The 25,236-nt window shown below is 35.0% G+C and overlaps 1 protein-coding gene across 11 annotated transcripts in view; it reads right to left on the reverse strand.

Annotated features, from left to right (window-relative positions):
* FBXW7 (F-box and WD repeat domain containing 7) overlaps positions 1 to 25,236 on the reverse strand; it is a 170,219-nt gene that overhangs the window by 125,358 nt on the left and 19,625 nt on the right. For 2 of the 11 annotated variants that reach the window (XM_037168109.2, XM_037168098.2), the window contains exons 2-3: positions 24,247 to 24,282; positions 6,581 to 6,628 (exon numbers count right to left, since the gene is read on the reverse strand). The exons of 2 other annotated variants lie outside the window; for them this stretch is intronic. The gene's annotated coding sequence lies outside the window, so the exon portion shown is untranslated. Of the gene's footprint in view, positions 1 to 6,580; positions 6,629 to 19,149; positions 19,169 to 24,213; positions 24,283 to 25,236 lie in introns of those variants that run through there. 7 more of the 11 variants (XM_037168105.2, XM_037168101.2, XM_037168108.2 and 4 more) reach the window with 6 other exon arrangements.

A 25,236-nucleotide genomic window follows, 5' to 3' on the forward strand; every position in this document is an offset into this window, starting at 1 on the left:
CATAAATAAGACTAAATTTTGTTTTAAATTTAACACTGATTTTCAACTTAGCAATGGTGAGAACTCCAAAGGAAAGGAAATGAAGAACCTATCGTGGGAAACCGGAGTAAAGGGGATCCCTGTTAGAGAGCAAGAAGCGAGCTCACCTGCATTGTCACCTGCAGTCGCACGGTAGGCTACTCTGTTCCATCCCACCTCGGGACAGCATTCACTCATTTGTGTGCTGTAAATTTGCTCTTTTATTGTGTTCTTGCACAAAAAGCTTTAGTTTCAATTAAAGTGACATGGTTTGCATTTTTATATAAATTAATGTTTAAAAGTATCAGTAGTCTACAGAGCAAACATCTTAGTAGACTATGTGTAATTATTCCTGAGATGCCATTATTAAAGTCTTTTTGCAGTTTCCCTTTGAAAAAATGGGTATGTAAAATCAATTTGCTATACATTTCCCTGGTGACTTTTTAAAAATGCAAACTTTCAAAAAATGTGTGAACATTGGTTATTTAAAAGCCATATACAGTGATCTTACTTAGATATCCCTATTTATTACTGAAGAAATTTAGAAAAGGGAAATGCATTGTTTGTTAGAATAGCTGACCCATGACATGGGTCTGAATACAGGAGCCCACTCACGTGCGGATTTTTTATCAATGAATGGCTGAACTGTTTTCTATCTGCAGTTGGGAGTCTGTGGATGTGGAAGGATGACATTTTATAGAGAGGGCTTGAGCATCCTTGGATTTTAGTATTCACCTTAAGTTTTGGGGGAGTCAAAAGCTATATGCAAATTTTCGGGTACACAGGAGTTAGCATGCCTAACTCCTGCATTGTTCAAGGGTTAACTGTAATTTTAGATGGTAGCTTTTGTTAATGGTTATAACTTTTTAGTGTAATACAACTTATAAATTATCTGTATATTGTCTTCACTCTGTTCTTCCAAATCTTTTTCTTCTGTATTATAGGGTTTTTGTTTGCAGTTGAAGGCTTCAAAGAATAACCTCTCATCTGGCTCCTGCCTCCTTCTGACCATTTTCCACTGCTTTTAAAATAGGTGGAGTTTTTCTTTCAATATTTTACCCAGATTTTATAATTGTTATCTGAGGATAACTACCGGCATCACTATATCATTACAGGATGTCCGAGTGTCAAAGTTCTGTTAATGGTGTTTGAAAAATTCATATTCTTGATTTTCATTTCTCCCACCTACATCTCATCACATGAGAACTCCTGTTTTGTCTCCCTTAATTCACACAGTAACCCACACAGCGCATGGAGAGGCGTTTCTTGCCCGTATGTTGCTTTTATCATTGAAAAGAATGTTTTCTGTAAACACCAGGAAACATGTAATCAGCAACTTCATTTTCATTTTCAATTCCACCACTACTTGCAAAACTGTAAGCAAATCACAATCTCTGTGACCCTTATTTTTACCACCTGCAAATAATATCATCTGTCTCATTAGTTACACTTAGGACCAAAATATGATAATAAGTGTAGACAAGAGTTTGCCACAGATGAGAGACATGAGTAATGGTTAAAACCATTATCTAAAAAAAGAACTAACTGGACAGACTGGGAGACTCAGATACTGAGTTCATTCATTTACTGAGTTCTAACAACATATCAAGCATCATACAAAACAAATTCTCAGGTTGAGAAATAATAATTTAAGGGGACTGAGAACTTAATGATTGAGGTGAAATAGGCGATGCAGGAAAATGTGGTATCTGTGAGTTATCACAAAGTTGTGTTAATTTACATAATGGAAAGAGAGGCTATCTCCTAGAAATGTATTATATAATTAGGAGGGGCAAAGAACAAACCCGTTTTATATTTAAAGGGTGTATGAAGGAAAAAACAGTTAACAGAGAAAATGATACCAAATCATTTTCTGCTGAAAAAGGCAATGCAGGATGAGAAATGTAAAGACACAGGTTTAGCAACTGGTACTCAATCTGAACTTGGGTGTGATACAGAGCATTTTAACATCAGGTTAACCAATGCCTACCTACCCCTAAGCTGGTTTTATAAGAAAAGTGGTTTACTCTCACTTGAGAAAGCAGAACACTAGTAGAAACAATAGCCAAACTACAGAAGGTAGTTGAATAATAGTTAAGAAACAGGACCTTTAGAGTCAACTACAAATCTAACAAGCTCGGTAACAATGGGAAGGACAAGAAGAGCAGAAGTGAGGTATTTTTCAAGGTTAAGTGTGATGAGGCAAACAACCCAACATAGAGCATAAAAGGGAGGAGAAATACAGAAAACAGCAAGCTTCCAGTGAAAGGAAGAAGGAATAAAATCAAGAATATAGATTATCACTTTTTAAAGAAATAAAACCATTTTATTCCTTCAGTAAATATACACTGAAGAAGAAAAAGTAAAAAATATGAAATGAAAAGGGAATAAGGAAAATAGAGATAGGACCGCTCATCTGAGGGCAGTGGGAAGGTTCCAAATAACTAATATTCAGAACAAAACAGATCAAACAAAGGTAAGGATAACCAGGAAGCACTGAGGCTAAACCAGGGGAGAAACGTGAATATACACTAGGAAACTGTCAGAAGGGTAACTGATATGACACCTGGCAAAGCTGGGCAGTCCATGATCAGGGAACAAAACAGAAGAAATGGACAACTGTAATTATTTTGATTAATAGCCTGGGAAATTTGTGACAATCAGGAGAATGAAAATCTTGGGACTTCACAAGAATAACACTGAGATGGCTACTAGACTGAATATGAGTTATTCTGGATTAAGTTTTTCATTTACTATATGATTCTGGGGGGGAGGGAAGCTTTTAGGAAAACTTCCCCAGATGATGTGGTTAAGTATAGTAACTATACTGGGAGAAAAAGAAGCCAATACTACTTTTCAATGGTTTTCAGAGAGTTGTAAAAAAACAGTATGATATTTAGAATAAAGATTAGTAAACAGTGAAAGTACCTTCCGAGAAAAAATAATCCTATCGATACAACCCTCATCAACCCTGACCAGTATCTCTAAGGTGTATTATTGATCAGCAGAGTAGCAAGCTCTAGACTATGTGCAGAGAAGCTGCTACCTACAGTATAAGGCAGCCCCTTTGGCTTTAATGACAAATTAGTGGCTTAACTAAACAGTGACCCTTACCTTTGTAATAAAAAAGGTCTATACTAATACAAAACCCCCATTTAAACTCTCAATACTCACAGAAAATTAATATATACTCAATTTATGTTAATCAGCCTACAGAACAAGAGAAGGGAAAGGGGAAAGAATGCACAAAAGCCATTTTGCCTCAATTCAGCCATAAATAGGTCATCAAAATCCTCTACCACATTCAACGCATACGATAGGACAACCTCTCAATTAAACCTTTTACTTATTTTTTTATCACAATGGAAAATGTAACACCATCATGAATAGCATAACATCAGTTTTCATTTCCTTTTCCATTGCAAAATGTCATGAATAGTATAAAACAAACTACAAAATCATCAATGTGAAAAACAATATTACCCACACACTGGGCACTGAAGTGACTGTTAACCAATGGACACCATGATTTAAAACCAACTAATAAGAATATCAATAATCTTAGCTCTAAAAAATTTCATTAAAATAGATTTTTAATTATTTGAAGTTAAGACAGAATATTGTTCGTCAATACAAAAGATAAAAACAAGTAAACTTCCCTAATAAAAATAAATTTACTATACTCTATTACAACCCCTTTGCCCTTACATAAAAACCAATGCTACTGAGAGTGTTAAACATCATTTGTCTAAAATACTATACTAGACAACATTATAGACCAATATCCCCTGAAATATACCTTCAACTGATAAAAGAAGCCACAGTATAATAGAAAATAAGGAACTAAAATGGTCCCATAAAAATCTGAAAGACATACTTAATAAAGCAGAGGGAAAGAGACATACTCCGTATGTAGATTTACATAAAAATTGAAATATTATGGCCTACAAATAACCTGTACAAGATTAAAATCATCGAGATTCTCAAAATGTTTTGTCTCTTTACGGGAAAGATTTAAGAGAACCGTTAATATGCTTGGCCTAAGAAGCAGTGGTTTTATTAAGGTACAAAATCAAATACACAGTTAAGTGCCGCAATGAACTAAAGTATTAAATTCTTCCTCAGTCCAAAAAACCAAATATGAATTCACGAACCTAGCATCAATAACACGTCTTACACAGCTAACATTTCCAGAATAACACATGCGATCAAAACGGAACATTTCGCTTAAAACAATTAGCTAAGGACTCAAAGCACAAATACAAGAATAATTGCTTCCTTTGGGCTTTGGCTGTCAAACACAGGAAATGCCAAAGCTTTATAGTCCTGTGATCATTAAAACCTTGTCACAGACCTAGACTTCAACGAATTCTTACTGACACAAATTTGCAATATGACACCAGGAGCACAGCAACAACAACAACAAAAAATGTAATTTGGATTTCAGCAAAATAAACACTTGTGCTTCAAAAGACAATCCACAGAATGAGAGTATTTACAAACCATATATTTCATAAGGGACTAGTGTCCAGAATATATAATGAATGCTTAAAATTCAGCAATAAAAAGACAACCCAGTTAAAAAATGGGCAAAGGATTTGAACAGACATTTCTCCTAAGAATATATATATATATATATATATATATATATATATATATATATATATATAAAATGGTCAATAAACCATTGAAATAATGCTTATCATTAGTCATTATGGAAATGAAAACCAAAACCACCATGAAATACCACTTCACATCTATCAGGGTGGCAAAAATCCAAAGACTGACAAGAACAACTATCAGTGAGAATGTGAAGTAACTGGAACCCTCATACACTCTTGGTAGAATTGCAAGATGTTGCAGCCATTTTTGACAGTTCCTCTGAGCTAAATACAGTGAGTTATTACCCTGCAATTCCATTCCTATAAGTATATACCTAAAAGAATAAAAATGTATCCACCTAAAAACTCATACAAAAATGTTCATTGAAGAAGCATGCCTAATAGCCAAAAGTAGATACAACCCATGAACTAAGGAATGGATACACAAAATGCTATATATAATGGAATATTTTTGGCCATAAAAATTAATGATACATGCTACAATAATCTTGATAATACCATGCTAAGTGAAAGGAGCTAGATGCGAAAGGAAAGATATTGTATGATTCCCAATTAATACAAAATGTCTAGAATAGACAAATCCATAGAAACTGGGGGTACACTGCCTAGAGCACTGACAGGTAGGGGGTTTAAGGGAAATAGTTATGGGTAAAAGATAAAGGGGTTTGTCGGGGTACAAAAGTATCCTAAAATTAGACCGTGATGATTACTGTTCAACTCTGAATACACTAAAAACCAATGAATTGTATACTTAGGGAAAAAAAGCAGTCACTAAACATAAATGAATAAATTTTTGAAACCAAAATATGTATAGACATATGCAAAACCAAGATGATTACTTTCCTCATACTAACTCAAATACATGTATCAATGAGGGGAAAAAATGTCAGTAAAATGCTCTTTTCTACTTAAAACATCTCTAGATATCAGTTACCACATTTTAAAGTAATAAAAAAATGTTTGAAAAATTCTTGCAACATCATTTGCCCCTAAAAATGTTACATTCATTATAAATATATAGTAAATAGAGTAGTATAATTATTGAATATTTAAGCACCAACTATATTATAGAATTTTAGAAACATCATTTTGTTGAATATTTATTGTTCCAAATACGTTAAAAAGAATAGTAAAAGAAATCAATGTTTACTATTAAACATTTTTCCATGTAGCTAGGAAAATTGCCTTTAGCTAATCAAATAAGTGAATTCATCCTTTAAAATATTTTGACTTTAAACAATCAAAAATAGTTATTCAAACACTTGATCAACTGATGCCCCAGTACTTACCCCCACACCACTGAGTATATTTAATAATTTTAACATCTATCATGATCAACCAAGACATTGTTGTGCCTATGTAAATATTAGATAGTTGAAGTAAAAGATTGAGATTAACTCTCCTACTTTTACTCAAAAATTAAAAAGTAAAAACCTTATTTAGTTTTTGAAATTCTTAATTATAGAAACCTATCAAATGCTTCAAATTATGATGTTATAACCAAGAAACCAGACCAGCCCAGATAGAAAACAGTATAGGGCCTGACCAGAGTGCTGGTCTTGATGTTCGTTCATTGTAGTGAGCAGGACCCAATGTAAAGGGGACTCAAGTAACAGAGGGCTAAAGACAAGTGCTACAAAAATCAGAAGCAGTAAAAATTCTGTTTCATTAGCATTTCTGCTAATAAGGCTCATTCTTTCTCTAAACTCTTTAATACTTAGGGTGTACGCTGAAAGAATTTCCTGAATACACTATGCAGAAAAAATCAGAAGGAAAGCAGAATAAGTAAAAACAGAAGAAATTCCTGTGTCCGGTAAAAATTTTATAAAGCATAAATTACAACAGTCATTTATAGTGGCTTTTGTAAATGCCACTAATGTAACATACATGTAAAACTTAAGTGGCATGCAAACTATTTAATATGAAGAGTATGTACTTACCAAATATTTAAATAGCCTTTTAAAAATCCCGCTGATGGTTGAGACTCCCTAAATAAAAAATAAGAAATAATTCTTCAACCTCAGAAGTTAACCCCACTCTGTAAAATCTATCCAAGAATCCCATTTATGTGATCTATTTGTCTTATTTCCCAACACTTGAAAACCCAAATCACATGTTGAAACTTTGGCATAGGTAAATATAAAACAATTTTTTCCAATCTTGTACATAACTGAAATTTTATATGCAGTAATATGGAAAAGCTAACAAATTATTAAGATACTGGCAGAATTCACTAGACTACAAAAACAGTGAGCTCTGTAATAAATCAGACTTTAAATACCACATACAGACTGAGACAACGGCATGCTAACGATGTCTCAGAGAAGCACTCATGAGTTAAATTCTTCCTGGTTATCAATGTGCAGTGTCATACTCTACATTCTGGTACCTGGTTACCACTTGGAAGTGGCACTCACACAATTTAACTGTGGCATCCACAGAGATAATGCAGAGCCAGTGACTTGAAAAGATATTTTACAAAGTGTTTATTAATTTACTTTTATTTAAAAATTAACAGTAGTAACTCTGCGAGCACTAAAAAATTAAAACATTTAACCCACAATAAAAACAAATATATAAACTAAATTTTACTATTTACAAAAGTGAGCTGTAGTTTTATAACAAACACAGCATATAGCCTTTCAGTCAAGTCTCAAGTCAAAATAACTTTCAAAATAAAGTTCAAAAATTCAAGAATAAAGTACTAAATATCATAGAGCTCTTATTCTTTGTCAGGCACATTGCTCAGGACTTAACAAATACTTACAAACATGTTTTAAATCACCTGATTTACTCCTAATAGTACAGATAAAAAGCCAAGCCTTATAGAGACTAAGTCATCTGCTTAAATACAGTAGCTGGCTTTGACTGCACAATCCCATGTCTTTAAGGCACTAAACTATGACTCCTCAAAAACAAAACAAGTAAACTAGAGCATGACATAGTAAGAAGTAAAACTGGCTGCCTCTTTTAAAGTAAAAAAAAAAAAAGATGTTTTTAAATTCCTTTCAAAGAATCACCAGAATAAAGAAATCCATTTTAACTACCAGAAAATGTTACCATAGCAAAATTACAATGCCATATGTAAAAATAAAATGTTTTCTTATGAGTAAACCATCACAATAAGATTTTCTATCACTACTATTAAAATCAAAATCAATCAAATGAATTACATCCATATCTACAAGCCATGGCAAAGGGGTAAGAAAAAAGTACATCAGAGACCTAAACAATAGTTTAAAACAATAAAACTTCTACAAGATGACAAAAAAATATCACCATGATTTTGAGTTAGGCACGTATTTTTTAAGACAGAAAAGACCATAAAAAAAAAACCACTGGACTTTATTAACATTAAAAGTTGTTCTTTAAAAAGTAAAAATGCAAGCTATAGGGTAGAGTAGAAAAAATATCAGTGCATGTGCCCACAAAAGAACTCCCGTAGAAAATATTTTTAAAAGCAACCTAATGTTAACAAGAAAAAGACAACCCAATTTTTAAGATGGGCTAAAGACCAAACAAAAATTCACAAAAAATAATTTCAAAACCCAATAAACATACTGACAAGATGCTCAATGTCACTGATTATACAGAGTGTACAGATTAAAAACTCAGATACTATCACCCACCAAAATGACTATTTTTTACCTAAAAGCCAGACAATACCAAGTATAAGTGAGACTGCGCGGCACTGGCATTCTCCTACACTGCAGGCAGAAATGTAAATTGGTATAACCAGTATGGAAAACTATTTGGAAGTATCTACTAAAGGTGAAAATACACCCACCCAATGACTAAGTAATACTACTCCTGAGTACACCATCAATAGTTATGTGTACGTATGTGCACAAAACAGTATGTAACGGAGTTATCATAGCAGCAGTATTTGAAGAGGCTAAAACTGAATCTACCTATATTTTCAGGCTATAAGATGCACCGCCCCCAATTTGCGAGGAATAATGGTTGTTAATGCTGCTGTTGAGTTCTGTTTACATTTACATTGGTGAAATATTATGTTATTTATATTACTAAATGTTTTACCACATTTTCTGCTTCAAAAATTTTTTCCTATTTTCCTCCTCTAAAACCTAGGTGCATCTTATGGTCCAAAAAATATGGGTAAATCCAAATGTCCATTGGCTGTAGAAGGGAGAAATACGCTATTATATTCATACAATGAATTCCTAAACCTCAGTCATAATGAGAAATACAAAATAAGATACATCTTATAAACACAGTATTATGTGAAAGAGGCATGTGTGTGTGCGCGCGCGCGTTTTTATCGGGGTGTTGGTTGGTTGGTTGGTTGGTTTTAAACACGAGCTAAACTAATCTCCTACCACAGAGTCAGAGTAACAGTTCCCTTTGGGATGAAGGGATTATTCAGCACAGGACAAGGAGGCTTCAGAGGAGTTGATATGTTGATCTAGACTACAGTCAAAATATGCATTCACTTTGTAAAAGTTCAATATAGAAATAGTTTTCTGAATGTAAATTTAACTTCAATTATTTTAAAATTTTTATTTGAAAACTATGTTTATACAAATAAAATAGATGAAAATTTGTGTTATATGCCACTGAGTCAGTTTCAACTCCTGGCCACCCTGGGAATGGGTGGTATCTCCAAGTGCGGCCGTCCACCGCCCTGCGCAGCTCCTGGGGACCCACACCTCAGGCTTCCTCCACGGAAAAACTCCAGGTGTGAAAGTTATTCGTGGTGGAAAAACTTCAGGTCGTCATCCTAATGATATGAAGCTCATTAATTTGAAAGTCTGAATTTCCTAATAATGTATTTTATTTCTACTGACTGTATAAAGGTAAACTAAATATGTCTGATCATTTTGTATTAAAGTTTTAAGAATAGCTTCAATGTAAATGTTTTACCAGCAAGAGATTGCTTATGAGTCTCTTTAATAGAAGAGAAAGCTAATGCCTGCTCTACACAGGATCAAGTTAGGTTTACAAACGAGTAATTTCACACACATATTGAAAGTATTAGTCACTAACTCAGAAACTGACTTCAAAAACTATCACATGGCCAAGTCAGAAATTCATAAAAACTTTAAGGCAAATTATTTGGTCTTGTTGCTCAGAAAATCTTAAGTTTTAAAAACAAATAAACATTTGAAGAAAAATCTTGCAAATAAATATTCTTATACATCTAAAAACTTTTGGGTTAATCTTTACGATGGTACCTTCTTTATTCAAAATATAAGCAGATTTTTCTGTATGTCTTCTTATCCCATTTTTTCTGTTTTATTTACATAAAAACTAAGTTATTTTTTAACTAACCGACTTCTTATTCCTCTCTCTAAATTAAGGAACATCATTATTTGATCAGACTTGAAAATTTTGGTCCTGACAGAAATCTGGCTCATTACTTATAACATCTTTGTCCTGAGCTGTGGGACTTTTTCTTATATGAGACAACAGTCAGAGCACAGGGCAGCATAGGTGCCCAAAAAGCCAGTTGCCAGAACAATTACCAGAGGCTGAGCATCCTTTGGACAAACTTTACTTCAGACAACTCACTAAAAACCTTCCACTAACTTTTCTCGGTCTTGGGCTGTTTTGTCTCTAAGACCCTGACCAGGGACAGACCTCTCCAAAACCTGCCATCAGCCAGGAACTGTGGTCAGGTTTCTACCTGAACGTAGCCAATCACTGGGTTGGAGTTCAAAGGCAACACATTCAAAAAACTGATTTTTTAAACCAATCTAATTACCCCACACCCCAGGCCCCCTAGCCAGAAACACGTCTACTTCTAATTCTGGTACTTAACTTTCTACATTTGCACCAAGACACTTAAAACCTCCAGTTCCCACGTTAGGCAACTTTTGATAGAAAAAAAAAAAAAAAGTTCATTTGAGAGGCACCTGGGAACAATATGTTCATTTGAGAGGCACCTCCCCAAGAGAAATTGTCTTATCTTCCTAAAAGACAACGATCAACTTAGTAAATGTAAGATCTCCTCAGAGGTCAAACATATCAGCAGGAAAAGACAGACAAGATACTGGAAGAGAGACCTGAATCATTACTTAGGGTCCACTATGAAGCTGAGAGCCAACAGATCCCATCCCAAATCTATAGAATTAGACAGAGGTTTATGAGGATAATTACCTGAGTTTATGATTTCTAGTAACACTAAAAATCCCAGAGAGGATGTAAGGATGGACAGTCTTCCCCCCAAATGAAAGGTGCACAACGAATTCAGCGGCTTCACACTGTTCATTCGTGTTTGAATCAGCAATAAATGTAGTGAAGAGTTTCATGAATTAAAATCATGTAAATAGTAGTACCTAAAAATCTATCACCTTAAAATAGTATTAATATCATATTTTCCAATGATACTCTTATGTTATTGTTTTCTAGTTCAATTTTGGAGGTGAAAAAGTTAAAACTAGCCTGGTAGAGAATGTTTAAAAAGCAAGATCTCAGCTAGTCAAAAGCTGTAAGTAGTTAGTTACATAGGTACCAGACCCTCAACAATCTGGAACGATGCATCAGAAATCACTTCTCAAACTACCCATCACCCACTCAACTTGGCCAAATGCACTATTTCACAAATCAACCCAGTGCAGAGCAGAGACTCTCCTCCACACTCTGCTGACCCCTGCTGCGGCTTTCAAATGGCTTCAGAGAAACTTCACACCACAGTAATTTTTAAAGGATGTAAATTTTTACTTTAAAAGGGTCATGTTATATTTCTATTTCCTTAACAAAAAAGGCACGGGCACTTGCTACTTACCTTTTCAAGCATCTTGCAATGTTATGTAAACAATACACTACTATTTATTTACATTTTAAAACCAAATTAATATTATTTAACCTTTTTTACAATGTGTGCATAAAAGTATAAAAACCTAAAGAATACCTCCAGTTTGGTAATTACCTCTTGGAAGGGAGGTAAAAAAATTATATTAATTAATACTCAAGTGTATTTTTAATTTAGTTTAAAAGTTCTGAAACTTGGAAAGGTCTATAATTATAGCAAAATATTACTTGTTCATTTTGGCAGTATGGATACATGAGCATCTTATATGGAAATTTCTCAATATTCCACCATTTAGAAATGTAATTATTTAAAATGCATTGCTGCTATACCAAACCTTATTTCTGTAATTCCTGGAATTTGAATTCAAAGCAAAACTATTGCTTTGAAGAACTTTGATTTAGAAGCAGGTACGCACGGCCCCCTTCTACTTCAATCTCTGATGTAAATGAACGCACACAACTCAGCACTTCCACAATGATTCTAACAAGCAAAATGCATTCCACTTCCTTGAATAAAAAACAACTTGGAAGGTATGCCACGTGAATGGCATTAAACTAAGAAATATTTCCTGCATCTCATATTGCTCTCAATATGTATCACCATTTGGGGAACTGAAAGTTTGTCCACTCTAATAATTCAGTTTTTTTTTCAATTATTTAGAACTAACTCCACAAAACCATCCTATTAAAGTTATTATTTTAATTCCAATTAATACGTATTTTAAAAATCTACTGTGGTAAAATCGGTACACAAGAAGATTTCTAAAACTCAAATATTTTCAGGGATTTGATAAGTTAGTTCTTTATCACATTCCTTTTAATGCTTTAATCTATTTGTAAAAACTTGCTATTTTCTGCTTAAGAGAAGGTCAACGCCTTTCACTTCACTACTCCAACATAATCATGAATTGAAATAAGAACTCTCAGCTCTTTGCGCCGACAAAGCTACCAGTATGCCTGAGCCAATAAAGCGATCCGTTCATTAACGCTGCTAATAAAGCAACCTTTTGTTAGTCTATGAAACATCAGAAAGCTCAGAGACTCTAACTTTGCAGTTTTTCTCTGTTTTTGCCATATGAACTTGAAAGTTCTCTTACATGCCATTTACTTTAACAACAAAAACATAATCATTCTAGAAATTTGACCTTCCACTCTAGGTAACTTAACAACTTGACACATTAGTTCCAACTTCAGAAAACTGTTCCCAGATCAAACTACTTATATTTTATTTAATTATTCTCTTCTGGTTTTCCATGGAACCAATCAGTGTCATCTTCAAATAAACAACTGAAGGAACAACCCACCCTGACCAGGTAGCTCAGTTGGTTACAGTAACATCCTAGTACCCCAAAGTTGCAGGTTCAATCCCCAGTCAGGGCACATATAAGAATCAACCAATGAGTACATGAATAAACGGAACAATAAATCGATTCCCTGTTTCTCCCCCCATCAATAATTTGTTTTAAAAGTTTTTTTTTAATTTTATTTAGTTATTTTTCAAGTACAGTTTTTTGTCTATTTTTCCCATCCCAGCCTCCCCCGCCCCTTGCTCCCCACCTCCCTCCTATTTCCACCCCCCTTCTCATCCCTGTGTCCTTCCTATTTGTTCCTCCATATCCCTCCCCCATTTTCCCCTTAACTTCCCTTCCTTCTCCCCTCTGGTCACTATCCCCTTGTTCTCTATTTCAGTGTCTTTGTTTTTTTTTTTTTCTGCTTACTTGTTTGTTTTGTTGTTTAGCATCCTGTTAAAGGTGAGATCATATGGTATTTGTCTTTCAGCACCTGGCCTATTTAAAAAGTTTTAAAAAGGAAAAATCCCTATAATATTCTCAAAATGAAAAACAAAAATGTTTTCATTTACCCCATCAGCATTAATCCATCAACTACAGTAAGCAAGACAGGGAAGGTACTGTAAAGATTAATACACAGTCTATGCCATCAAGCAACTCAATTTAAGAAGAAAAACAGGCATCTTTTAAAAAAATGACTGTAAGGTAGCTTTTAATAGTGTTCACTACTAAATATAATAGTTATTAGCATGAGAACATAATTAACTGAACTGAGAGAAGATAAAAATCTTCAATTATAAGACTTTTGAAGCTAAATAAGGGAAAGTATATTTCAGGCTTAGAGAACAACTCATACACAAAACAAGATAAATAAAACACCATAGTAAGTTCAAAAATTTTTCATGAATTTAGTAAGTTTGGAATGTCCGTGCATGTAACAAATTAGCAGAAAATGTCTGTCAGTTCTTGAAAAGCCACATTTGCACTGCTCTAGAATTTGGACTTTATTCCATGCAATGGGGACTCATGAAAGAGTTATAAGACTATACACCTGAAACCTGTGTAATTTTGTTAACCAGTGTAACCCCAATAAATTCTGTAAAAAGAAAAAAGTTTTTTTAAAAAAAAAGTATATGGTGTTCAGGTCTGTTTATTTATTTATTTAGAAAAGTCACTCCTGAGGTATTGAATGCCCAAAAGCTTCTATTCTCAATAACTTCAGAACCACAAAAGCAGTTAATTCACTTGATCAGTCACACAGCTTGTGAAATAGCGGAACCAGGACTCAACCTGGCTTGAATCTCATACACTCTTAGACAGTATAATATGGTACCTCTCAAGAAGAAACAAGTTAAAAACAATCATAACAGAAATTCATCTACTTTGTTAAACTGTCCAAGTATTACACGGAAATACAAAATATCAAAAATGAACACACAATCCCTCTCCTTCAATACTGTTAATGTGTATCTGCATTAGAGATAATTATGTGCTTAATGGTATAATTATAAGCAAAGCACTTTTATCAATCTTTATTATTTATTAGTTTATTACTTAATAGTTCATACCTTCATTTGGAAGGCATATCCAAAGTTTAAAATGTACACTATCAGTATAAAAAATAAGAAAACAATAAGCTCTTAAAGATGGTCATCCCTGATAAACACCAAAACTAACAGGCAAAGGAGGAAGCACATGAGAGAAGAAATAAGAAGGGGTATTTAGAATAAGCTTGTTAACAGGGAAGGAGTCTTCTATTTTCATGGCTTCCAAGTAAAAAAATAGAAAGACAACATAATGAAGCTCAAGAGCATTTGAGAACCAAGTGGCAGACTTTTGCACATCGTTCCAGCTCAAAGGACAGAGTATTATTTCTTTTTTAATCAGGTGCCAATAATATCAAAAAGTATTACTACCTATCAATCATTCTCTCACATTCATAACTTTTTATAACATACTGATTCGACAAAGTACTCAATAGTAGAATAGCTCTTCAATTTTTGTATCTTTAATATAAAAAGAAAACTACATCAGAACAATCATCCAATAAATTTATTATGCTAGGCACTAAGAAAACAAGAATAAATATACCCTGGGCCTCTGAAAACTTAAAGTCTACTGGAAAGACTGATATAAACTCATCAAACAAATAAATCACAAATGTGATAAAAGCCCTGAATGCACATACCAGGGGCATTTGACTTAGTGAATATTTTAATGGATGAAAGGCTTTCTTTCAATAAGTGACCTTTAGATTGATATTTGAAAAATGTTTAAAAGTTAAGACAGATTCAGGACAGTGATTGGTGGGGGGGAGGGGTCATGGAATCAAGGTATGGTTCACAAGGGAAGACAAATATATTGGCAAGGTTTTAGTTATTAATCTGATAGTGAGAACATAGATGCTATTTATGTGTTTTTATAACATTTGCATTAAAAAACCTTATATGTTGAAAACTTCGAACACAAAATAAACAATAGTATGATAATCTCATATGCATCAACCATCCACATCCTGCCATTCTTGTTTTTACCTAAACCTTCCACTTCCTGCGGCCCAACCTGTTATTTTATATTTTTAGGTAAAAAACTTACAGACACTGACATATACACTCCTAGGCCACGCCACTCTGACAAGTAAACTCGTGAAAGCCAGACAGACCCCTGTAAGATACGGAGCATTTATCACTTCAGAAAACTCCTGGTGCCCCTCCCGGATGTGCTCCAGCACATCCCTCAGAGAACTGAACCACTGTTCAACAGTCTTTTTTAACCATAGATTAACTCTGCCTGTTCTAGAACTTAATACAAATAGAATCACACCATACTGTGTCCAACGTCTTTTGCCAAGTGAATTTGTGAGAGTCATCCATGTCGTCTGGCATACATGTTCCTTCCATTTTATGACTGGGTAGCATTCCATTGTATGAATATATCAAAACTTTTTAACCCATTATCCTACTGATTGACATTTGGGTTGTTTCCAGTTGTTAGCTATTATGAATAAATGTACTACAAAAATTCCTGGAAAAGGCTTTTTGTGGACATATATTTTCACTTCTCTTGGGAAAATACCCAGAGCAGAACTGCTGAATCCAGAGGTAGGTGTCATGCTTATACCCACACAAAACCGCTGAGTGCTTTTCCAAAGTGGCTCTACCACTTCACACTGATACCAGCAACTCATGGGAGAGTTCTGGGTGTCCTGGGGGGAAGTGTACTGCAATCTTTTTAATCGCAGCCCCTCTAGTTAGTGGCAGTGGTTTTTATTATTATTTTTTATTGTTGTTCAACTCCAGCTGTCCTCATTCCTCCCCCAACTCTCCCCTGCCCCGCGCTCCCTCCCACACTCAATCCCACCCCTGCCCCGTTGGCTTTCAATCTGCATTTTCCTAGTGACTAATGTTCATAACTTGATATCCATTAAAAATAGGATAATGTACAACAAAATGTGAGATGCATATTAACACAGGAATAACAAGAGCAAAGGCTCTGGAGGGAAATACGTATCACACCTGGACCAAGGGGTCAGCCCGGTAACAGCCAGGAGAAAAAAGGACGTGGCGTGTGACAAGGCTAAGAAGGTAAAGTAGGGTCAAGTCCCATGGACGGAGGTTATTACAGGGTCAGGGCTTTCAGACTCACTTTGTTTCTGGGATAGCTGAGTTACAAAACAGGTCTGAAACAGAGACAAGTGCAGATCAAAGTGCTGGGACTGACTAGGGAGAAAGAATGACAGAGAGAGAGAGCAGCTTAGGACCAAGACTCAAGAAATTACACTTTTCATGAACAAGCAGAAGAAGAGAAGCCTGTAAAAGAGATTAGAAAAAATATTTGCAATTCATATTACCAGAAATATTAATCAGATTATTTAAAAATTACCACAAATTGATATAAAAGCCAATGCCCAGAGAAAAAAAATACATATTAGCAAAGAACACAGAGAAAAGAGTCACAGGATGGAAGACTAGAATGACCAAAATCCATGCAAAGATGTTAAAATTGACTAACATCAAAATGCAAACTATTAAACTCCATTTCTTATCTTTCAGAGATGCAAAGATTCGTAAATGAAATAAAATGCTGGTGGGTACAAAGCAGCACCTCTACTTTGGACTGGACTTGACACAGTTGGTAAGATGAAGTGGCACCTACACTCCGTGACCCAATAATTCTATTCTTAGCTGTCTGTCTCAGATGAAGTTACACGGTGACGAGGCACCTGTGTACAAAACCCCCATCACAGACAGCAGTGTTATCTGCTGAAAGGTAGGTAGGACCCAGTTATCTAAAAGGAGAAAACTGAGTTTTATTTAACCAAGCAGCAATTAAAAAGAATGAACTAAACCTATACGTGTCGACATGAATATATCTAGAACACAAGGTTGTATAAATATTTTTCACAGCGCCTTGTATGTATATTTTATATGTACAAAAGAACATAGAAATGACACACAAGGACTTCAGGGTAATGGGTACCTCTGAAGGAGTGGGGAAAGAATGGAGAGAGGTGAATTTTGAAACAAGAGAAAAAGCAAACAAGGCAAAACACGTTAACACCTGCTTGACCTTCAGGCTGGGTACACAGGTGTCCATTATATTACTTTTTGTAAGTTTTTGCATATTTGAATTATTTCATCATTTACACAAAATTTTAAAATTCAGTGATACCTATGTACCTGTCCTTAATTCGTTCCAGAACTCCTGTCAAATGCAGAAACCGATAAATACTGAACAATGAAGCATTTTCTCTTGTGGGGCAAAGTTACAACTCATACAAGTTCTAGCAAGTGTGATGAATCCCCAGCAAGTGCTGAAATACTTTTTTCTCGGCAAAATGCAAATAGTACAGAGTTTGACAAGTTCTGAAGCTAACAAGTACTGAGGTATGACTGTACATTGAAAACAGTAAGCTTGCTGATTATGAACAGCAATTCCAGAGGGTACAATTAAAGTAACTAAAAAGTTAGGAAAGAAATCGAAGGCTTTTGTCAAGGCAAAAAATTGTAAAGCATTATTAAGATAGTAATTCAGAAGATACGACCACCTACTCATGAAAACAGGAGGAGAAGCAAGTCTCGGATCCCGTGAGGAAAAGAGAAACTGGGCCGTACTGCCAGACTCTCTTGTCTCACTAGGATTATGATAAAATGAGTCCAGCTAGTTTATCATCTCAACTCAATTGCTGCGGCATCATTGTGATTCTCAGCAACTCTAATCACTACACATTATGAAAGTGACTGCTAAACCTTCAGTCAAAATAGATATAAGGCATTCTACTAGATAGTGCAAGGGACAGAAAGAGGTATACTACCAGTTCTCAGGAAGCTTATCATTTAGTGTGAGAGCTAAGATGCATATAGAAAGAAGAAAAAAAAAAAAACAGCCCTTAATGCCTAAACAAGTGCTTCTGGAATTCAGAGGAAAATAAGAATCCATCAGACTGCTGAGATGTACAAGAAAGGTTTCACCACATCTTGGAGCTTAAGCTGAGTCGTGAAGGACAGGAAGCAAGTCACACTGTACGAGAGTGGCATTCTAAGTAGGAAAAAATGGTGCCAGAGAAATGCAGAGGGAAGGAGAAAAAAATAAGAATATAAGTGTGTGGCAATTTTTGGATCTTAACTAGAAAAGTAAAACACTTTGACAATAAACAAAATCTTTACAATTTAGTAGATCAAAGTTTTTAGCTGCAAAAAACAAAACCTCTTTCAGGTGGTTTCAACAGAAGAGAAATGTATTAAAATATATTAGGTGATTCCAAGAATTCCCCGTCCAAGACCGAAAGAATCAGGTTGGGGGTATGCAGCCAAGAAAAGTACCTAAGTCTTCCCAACAAACTGTGCCTCACCCTTTGACCACTGGTAACATGAAAAGTGAAGCCTTGGAAAATAAGGCTCATTAGGACGGCTGCTACTGCTGCCTGTGAAAGCGCAGTGTCTCACCAAGGGCCATCCACGTCAGGAAGCAGCTCCAAGCAAGAACAGGTACCTGCAGCTGTTCTCTCTTCTGAATTCACGTCTTACACACATGTATCTGACCAAAAACATCTACGTCACATGTCCATATACTAGCTGCAAGAGATTCTAGGAAATTGAGTTCTGCCTTCTACAGGACTCCTAACATACAAATTTCTCCAACATTGAGAGGTTATTTAAAATGAGGCCAGCCCTGGCTGGTGTGGCTCAGTGGATTGAGCACCGGCCTGCGAACCAAAAGGGTCACCGGTTTGATTTCCAGTCAGGGGACATGCCTGGGTTGCGGGCAGGTTCCCCAGTTGGAGATGTGCAAGAGACAACCAGACACTGATGTTTCCCTCTTGCTCCCTCCCGTCTTCTCTCTCTCTGAAAATAAATAAAATCTTTTAAAAACTAAAAATAAAATAAAATGAGGGCAAATGTATACCAAGTCTTGGCTATAGAATCACATATACATTTATTCCATACCTCAAGCTCCAAACAAGATTCTCGAGTCTCAAGATTCTCGAGAGCATAACTAAGCCTTGAAGGAACAAAACACTTTGTGTTCATCAAATGGAGAAGAGAATCAGAGTTTCATCAGTTATACACACAGCTCCAGTATCAGTATCTTTGGGTGATGTCCCCTTCCCTCTGGTTTCTTCTATAACCTACAAACTAAACTGCAAAGGGATGTGAGATTAAAAAAAAAACAAGTTAAAGGCTTTATTCTAATCCATAAACACATTTTTTTTTAAAGCAGGGAAAACTGAATGGGTCCCACAGACCTGATGCAGGTCTAGTAACTGTGTGAATTACAACTCACTCTTGTGCTAGTTCAAGGCAGACCTTCACTTGTGAAGCCTGAAATTTTGGGTTATACAAAACAGGTAGGATCTCAGTGGGCTCCCCATCTATTTTAAATACAGGGGTACCCTGATCTTCAGGCCCAGCCAAAAAGAAGCATTCAAGTCAGTACATCTCTTGATCATCAGGCGTGTCATATTACCTTACAGATATGATGTCCACCCTGCCTATGAAAATCAGAGCTACCCTAGAATCCCACTGTCTTCAGATGCCAGAAAGACAAGTTTGGTGTAAGTATCTCCTGCTACCTACAGACAACAGCAATTATAACAGTCCCCCCTTCATCCACAGGAACATGTTCCAAGATCCCCAGTGAATGCTTGAGACCACAAATAGTACTGAACTCTATATATGCTCTTTTTCCCATAAGTACCTCTGATAAAGTTTAACTTATAAATTAGGCATGGTAAGGGATTAACAATAATAGCTAATAATAAAATAGGGCAATTCTAACAATACATTATAATAAAAGTTATGTGAATGTGGTTTCTCTCAAAGTACCTAAGCACTTACCAGACACAACAATTTGAGGTACAACAGCAACACTAGCATGAGTTTCTTTGTTCTTTGCAATTTTACAGACAGATTTGTTCTTACCACAGATCTTAGCAACCCCAGCATTCAATGTTTTTTCTTTCCTTAGGTCAGGAACTTTCACCTTTTCACTTGAGGTAGCACTTAACAGCTTCTCTTTGGCATATCCAAATTTCCAGCATTACTACTCTTGCACTTTGGGGCCATTAGTAAGCAAAATAAGAGTTACTTGAACGGAAGCACTGTGATGCTACAACAGACGAATGGAGAACTTAATAGCTACTAAGTGCCTAACAAACGGGTAGCATATATAACATGGATATGCTGGACAAAGGGATGATTCATGTCCCCAGGGAACAGAGCAGGATGACACATGACTTAATCATGCTACTCAAAATGATGCACAATTTAAAGTTATGAATTGTTTATTTCCAGAATTCTCAATTTAATGTTTTCACACCTCAGTTGACCACAGATAACTGAAATTGCAGAAAATAAAACTGTGGCTGAAGGGGAGCTGCTATGTATTGCTTTCCATATATAATGGAACTGTCGTCAAAGTACTTCTTGTTACCTTGGTGAATAAAGCATCTTCTGGGCCCCTTTGGGGATAATGGAGAGCGAATACGGGAGGTGGGAATGGTCTTAATAAAATACCCATTCCATCAGTCCTACTTCACTCAGTCTTTTGACTTCTTCTTCTAACTGTGAGTTTGTAGGTGTTCAGCTTCATTTAGTATAGATCGATGCCAAAACCCATCAAAGGAGCAAATAATACAACTTCTCCTGGCTGCCTGAGCAAGAAGACTGCATCCAGAACCTCTGGTAAGTACAGCACCTTGCCAAAACACGGGGCCAAATGCAAAAGGCATGTTTCCCTCTCATCATCAGAACCCATTTTTCCACACATTCCTGAAGTTTTAGCTGATATGTTAGCAAAAATCTTTTTTTAATGTTAACAGATTTTAAAAATGAGAACTGTGAAGAGTATAAAGAAACTGGCTTCCTCTTGAATGGTAGCTGTCATAAGCAAGATTGTTTTAGGTCCTCAAAGAAGATAAGGAAAGACAGCCTGTCAGCAAGAAGCTTCACTGAATTTGGAGATTTGTACTGAGTTTCCATAATTCCCTATATAAAGAAAATGTATTCAAAAGATTATTAACAGCCATAAATATGGCATATGTCCAATAAGAAGGGAGGCATTTATTATATTGGTTTCTAACTCCCTAAATTTCCTAAACTTAGACACTATAAGATTTTTCTACTTGGTTATGTGTTATGCATTTAGTGTTAACCATCACAATTTCTACACACTAAGATGAGGTAGCATTATGATACTCAAATGCAAGAGCAATTACATTTATGACTCTAGAGGGCAGCATTTCTCGTGGGATAGACAGGTTTGATTTTAATGAAAGGAACTCCATTGTCTAAGAAGTTTAAGACTCACAAGATAGGCAAGCTTTGGCAAATCCTACAAAGGATTCCCAAAGGAATTCTTACAAGAAATCCTTTCCTGTAAGATGTCTCAGTCTTTAATATATCATTGTGCACTGTGAATCTTTAATAGGCCACTAAAGCAGTGGTTAAACAGTGAAAGAATTTAACAAAATTTACTGTATTGTTAACTGATTTTAAAACAGGATTTCTTTTCAATAGTCAATGATCAAAAACAGAAATGGAAGTATTCTTTACATTTCTCACCAGTATCTCACTACATGTAAACAAGCTTAACCAGAAGCATCTGAGAAAGAAGTTTATTTAAGACCTAGCAATGCAGTTATGAAAATTTATGTTGAAACTGAAGCTTTTCATAATATTTAAGATTTTATATCTTTCTCTAGCATGAATCAATATATAGAAGACTTTAATTATAATGGACAGTATTATGTAAATTGGCCATAAAAATTACCAAAAAATTAGATAAAATTTAGAGTTCCTTTTGCAATGCCCCTTGGAATTGGATGTTAATAATACTGAGTGGAGCCCTGGCTAGAGTGGCCCAGTAGATTGAGCACTAGCCTGTGAACCACAGGGTCACCGGTTTGATTCTCAGTCAGGGCACATGACTAGGTTGCAGGGCCAGGTCCCCAATAGGAGGTGCATGAGAGGCAACCACACATTGATGTTTCCCTCCCTCTCTTTCTCCCTGCTATCCTCTCTCTTTAAAAATAAATAAAATCTATAAAAATGTATATATTGAAATGCATAAGCATGTTGGGAACAACTTAAGTATGTAAATCTACATTTTCAACCATAAACTATAAAATCTAAAATGGTACAAAACATATGCAAAATATAATAATATTCTATATTGATTATCAGTTAGAATGATATATTTTGGATATATCACATTAAGTAAAATACATTCAAATTAATTTAGCCATTTTTTGCTTTTTTAATGAGGCTACAGGAAAATTTTAAATTAATTATGTGTCTCAAATTATATTCCTGTCACACAGTGCTTGGTTAACTAAGGATAAACATAATTAAGTTTTTATGAGAAGAGCACATTGTTTAGAACATTGCTATCAACTACTACAAAAATCACCTTGGAAGCTCACATTACAATTGCCCATTATATTATATGCACAGACACAGTGAAAAGTCTCAGCATCAGAACGTACATTTGCCCAAAGGAAGATTCAGTGATACAGTGTGTTTTACAGCATCACTGTTACAACAGCTTAAATAGTCTTTTATAAAAACTAAAACAGAGGAAAACCATTCTCTAGGAAACCAGTTGCAGAATATAACAGCAGCAAATTATATAAAGATAAAAAGAAGGGTAAAACTGGTAAATGGTAAAACTGCTTATTAAGAATAAAGATGACATCATATGAAAGTGAAGAAAAAATTGTGATACTGTAACAGCTAAACATTCCAATTTTGCCGCAACAGGAGTAAGCATCTCATTTCCTATACTTACTTCCTAAGGACATCATAATGTGGGACTCACACAAAAATCAGAATGGCAAAGCCAAAGTCCAACACTTTTTTAAGTTGGTGAGTTGTAATTTGTCAGAAAACAGAAACAAGTCTTATACATTCTCATGCTTTCCACAAAAACCCAGGAAAGTATCACCACATGATACTAAATTTCTTTAGAATTTACTAAGCGTAGTATGTTAAATGCTTAAAGGAGCTTGTAATTTTGGTTTTGTTAAAAACAAAGAGTAAAAATGACAATTAAAGTGCCTAAAGAGTTTTTTAAGTAAATAAACACATGAGAAATGTATACCCTAATTACCATGATACATACGGATAGACATACACACCAATGGAACAGTATTGAAAGTCTAAACACTAAATCACACATCTATGGCCAACTGACGTTAAGCAAGGGTACCAAGTTTACTCAATGAAGAAAGAATAGTTTTTTTAACAAATAGTGCTGGGACAACTGCATTTCCTCATACAAAGGAAGGAACACACCATACACAAAAGTAAACTCAAACTGGATCAACATTCTAAATATGAGCTAAAATCACAAACCTCTTCCACAAAAACACAAGGGTAAATTTTCACAATCTTGGATTGCCACGATCGTGGCACCAAAGTATAAGTAATCACAGAAAAAACAGATGAATTGGACTTTATCAAACTTAGAAACTTTTGTGCATGAGGACATTACCAAGAAGTAACAAGACATCCTATCAAATAAGTGAAAATATTTGTAATCCATGTATCTGATAAGCGCTTAATATTCAGAATTACAACACAAGAACAAAAATACAACCCCACTTTAAAAATGGGCAATGGACTTAATAAACATTTCTCCAAAGAAGATATAAAATGGTCAATGAGCATAAGTAAAAATGTGTAACATCATTAGTTATTAGGACAACAGAAAGCTTCTTAAAATACTAATTCAGAAAATAAAGTCTAGAATTCTATTACTTCTATCCAAGAAGTTGGCACAACTTCTCTTCCTGTTTGCTCACCAAATGCAATATGGATATAACAAAGAAAAGGAACTCACTTAAAATCAGAAACACCTGGATTAACATTCTGACCCCCCCCCCCCCCCGCACTGGTCACAATTACTCAAAATTTCTGATCTTCCACCTTTTTATCTATAAACAAAGTCCAAAAAAATCCCTTATTTCTTTTTTTCAATTTATATTCCCTTATCTCTTTTTCTATGCTTACCAGTATAGGTAATGAAATTTCAAGTGGATGTACCTTTTGATCCAGTAATTTCACTTTGGAGAAAGTGTCCTGCAGAAAATAAAGAAGAAAATTCTCAATGTGCTATTATTATGAAAAGATCTTTAAGATATACTGCAAAATAAAAAAAAAAGTCTGTACACTATGCTCTCTTTCCCCTAAATTGGAAGAAAATATCACCAGATATTTGTGTGTGCATGTGTGCACACATAAAGACATTCTGGAAATATTTTTAAGTGCTGTATATATTAAAATATTTAATATTTACTATTTAAGACATGTCAAATGGAGGAAAAGACTGACTATCTGGATAAGAGGAAAAATAAAACTGAGACCCCAGAATAAACAAGCTGCTAATGGTGTTAACCAGAAATGAATGATATGAATGTGTTCCACAGATTAAAGGCTGATTCACATGAGGTGTTTTTCACATTATATGAAAATGAATAGGTCTCTGTTTGACATAATGAACAAATCCAGAAAAAAATAAATCCTCTTTGTTCTACTACAGTGTCTCTCTTTAATACTTTCCTTTCTAAACATCTTCAGAATACATACATATACAATATTTATATACATTCATTCATTCCTTGGTTTGTCACTGTAGATCTTCCTGCTTGACAATTTAGATTATTTTAGCCCAGGCCAGTGTGGCTCAGTTGGCTGGAGCACCATCCTATACACCGAAAGTCTTTGGGTTCAATTCCCAATCTCTGGTCAGACACATAAGGGAGGCAACCTCTCTCTTTCTCTCCCCTCTCCCACCTCCCTTCCTTTCTATAAAAGTAATGAAAAAAAAATGTCCTTAGGTGAAGATAAATTTTCTTTAAGATCATTTCAAAATGAATCAAACTGAAAATTTTATATTGTCTGCATAATCTATTATCCATATGTAGCACGTATTTTAGGAACACGACTAAAGAACAACACAGTGAAAAAGAAGAGTAAGACGAGAAGTAGCTTGAGGCTACACTTTGTAAGACTTTTCACATAAACTGGGTATTT

This window comes from Artibeus jamaicensis, unplaced genomic scaffold (genome assembly GCF_021234435.1).
Source record: "Artibeus jamaicensis isolate MK-2021 breed Jamaican fruit bat unplaced genomic scaffold, CSHL_Jam_final scaffold_537, whole genome shotgun sequence".
Taxonomy (NCBI): Eukaryota; Metazoa; Chordata; class Mammalia; order Chiroptera; family Phyllostomidae; genus Artibeus; species Artibeus jamaicensis.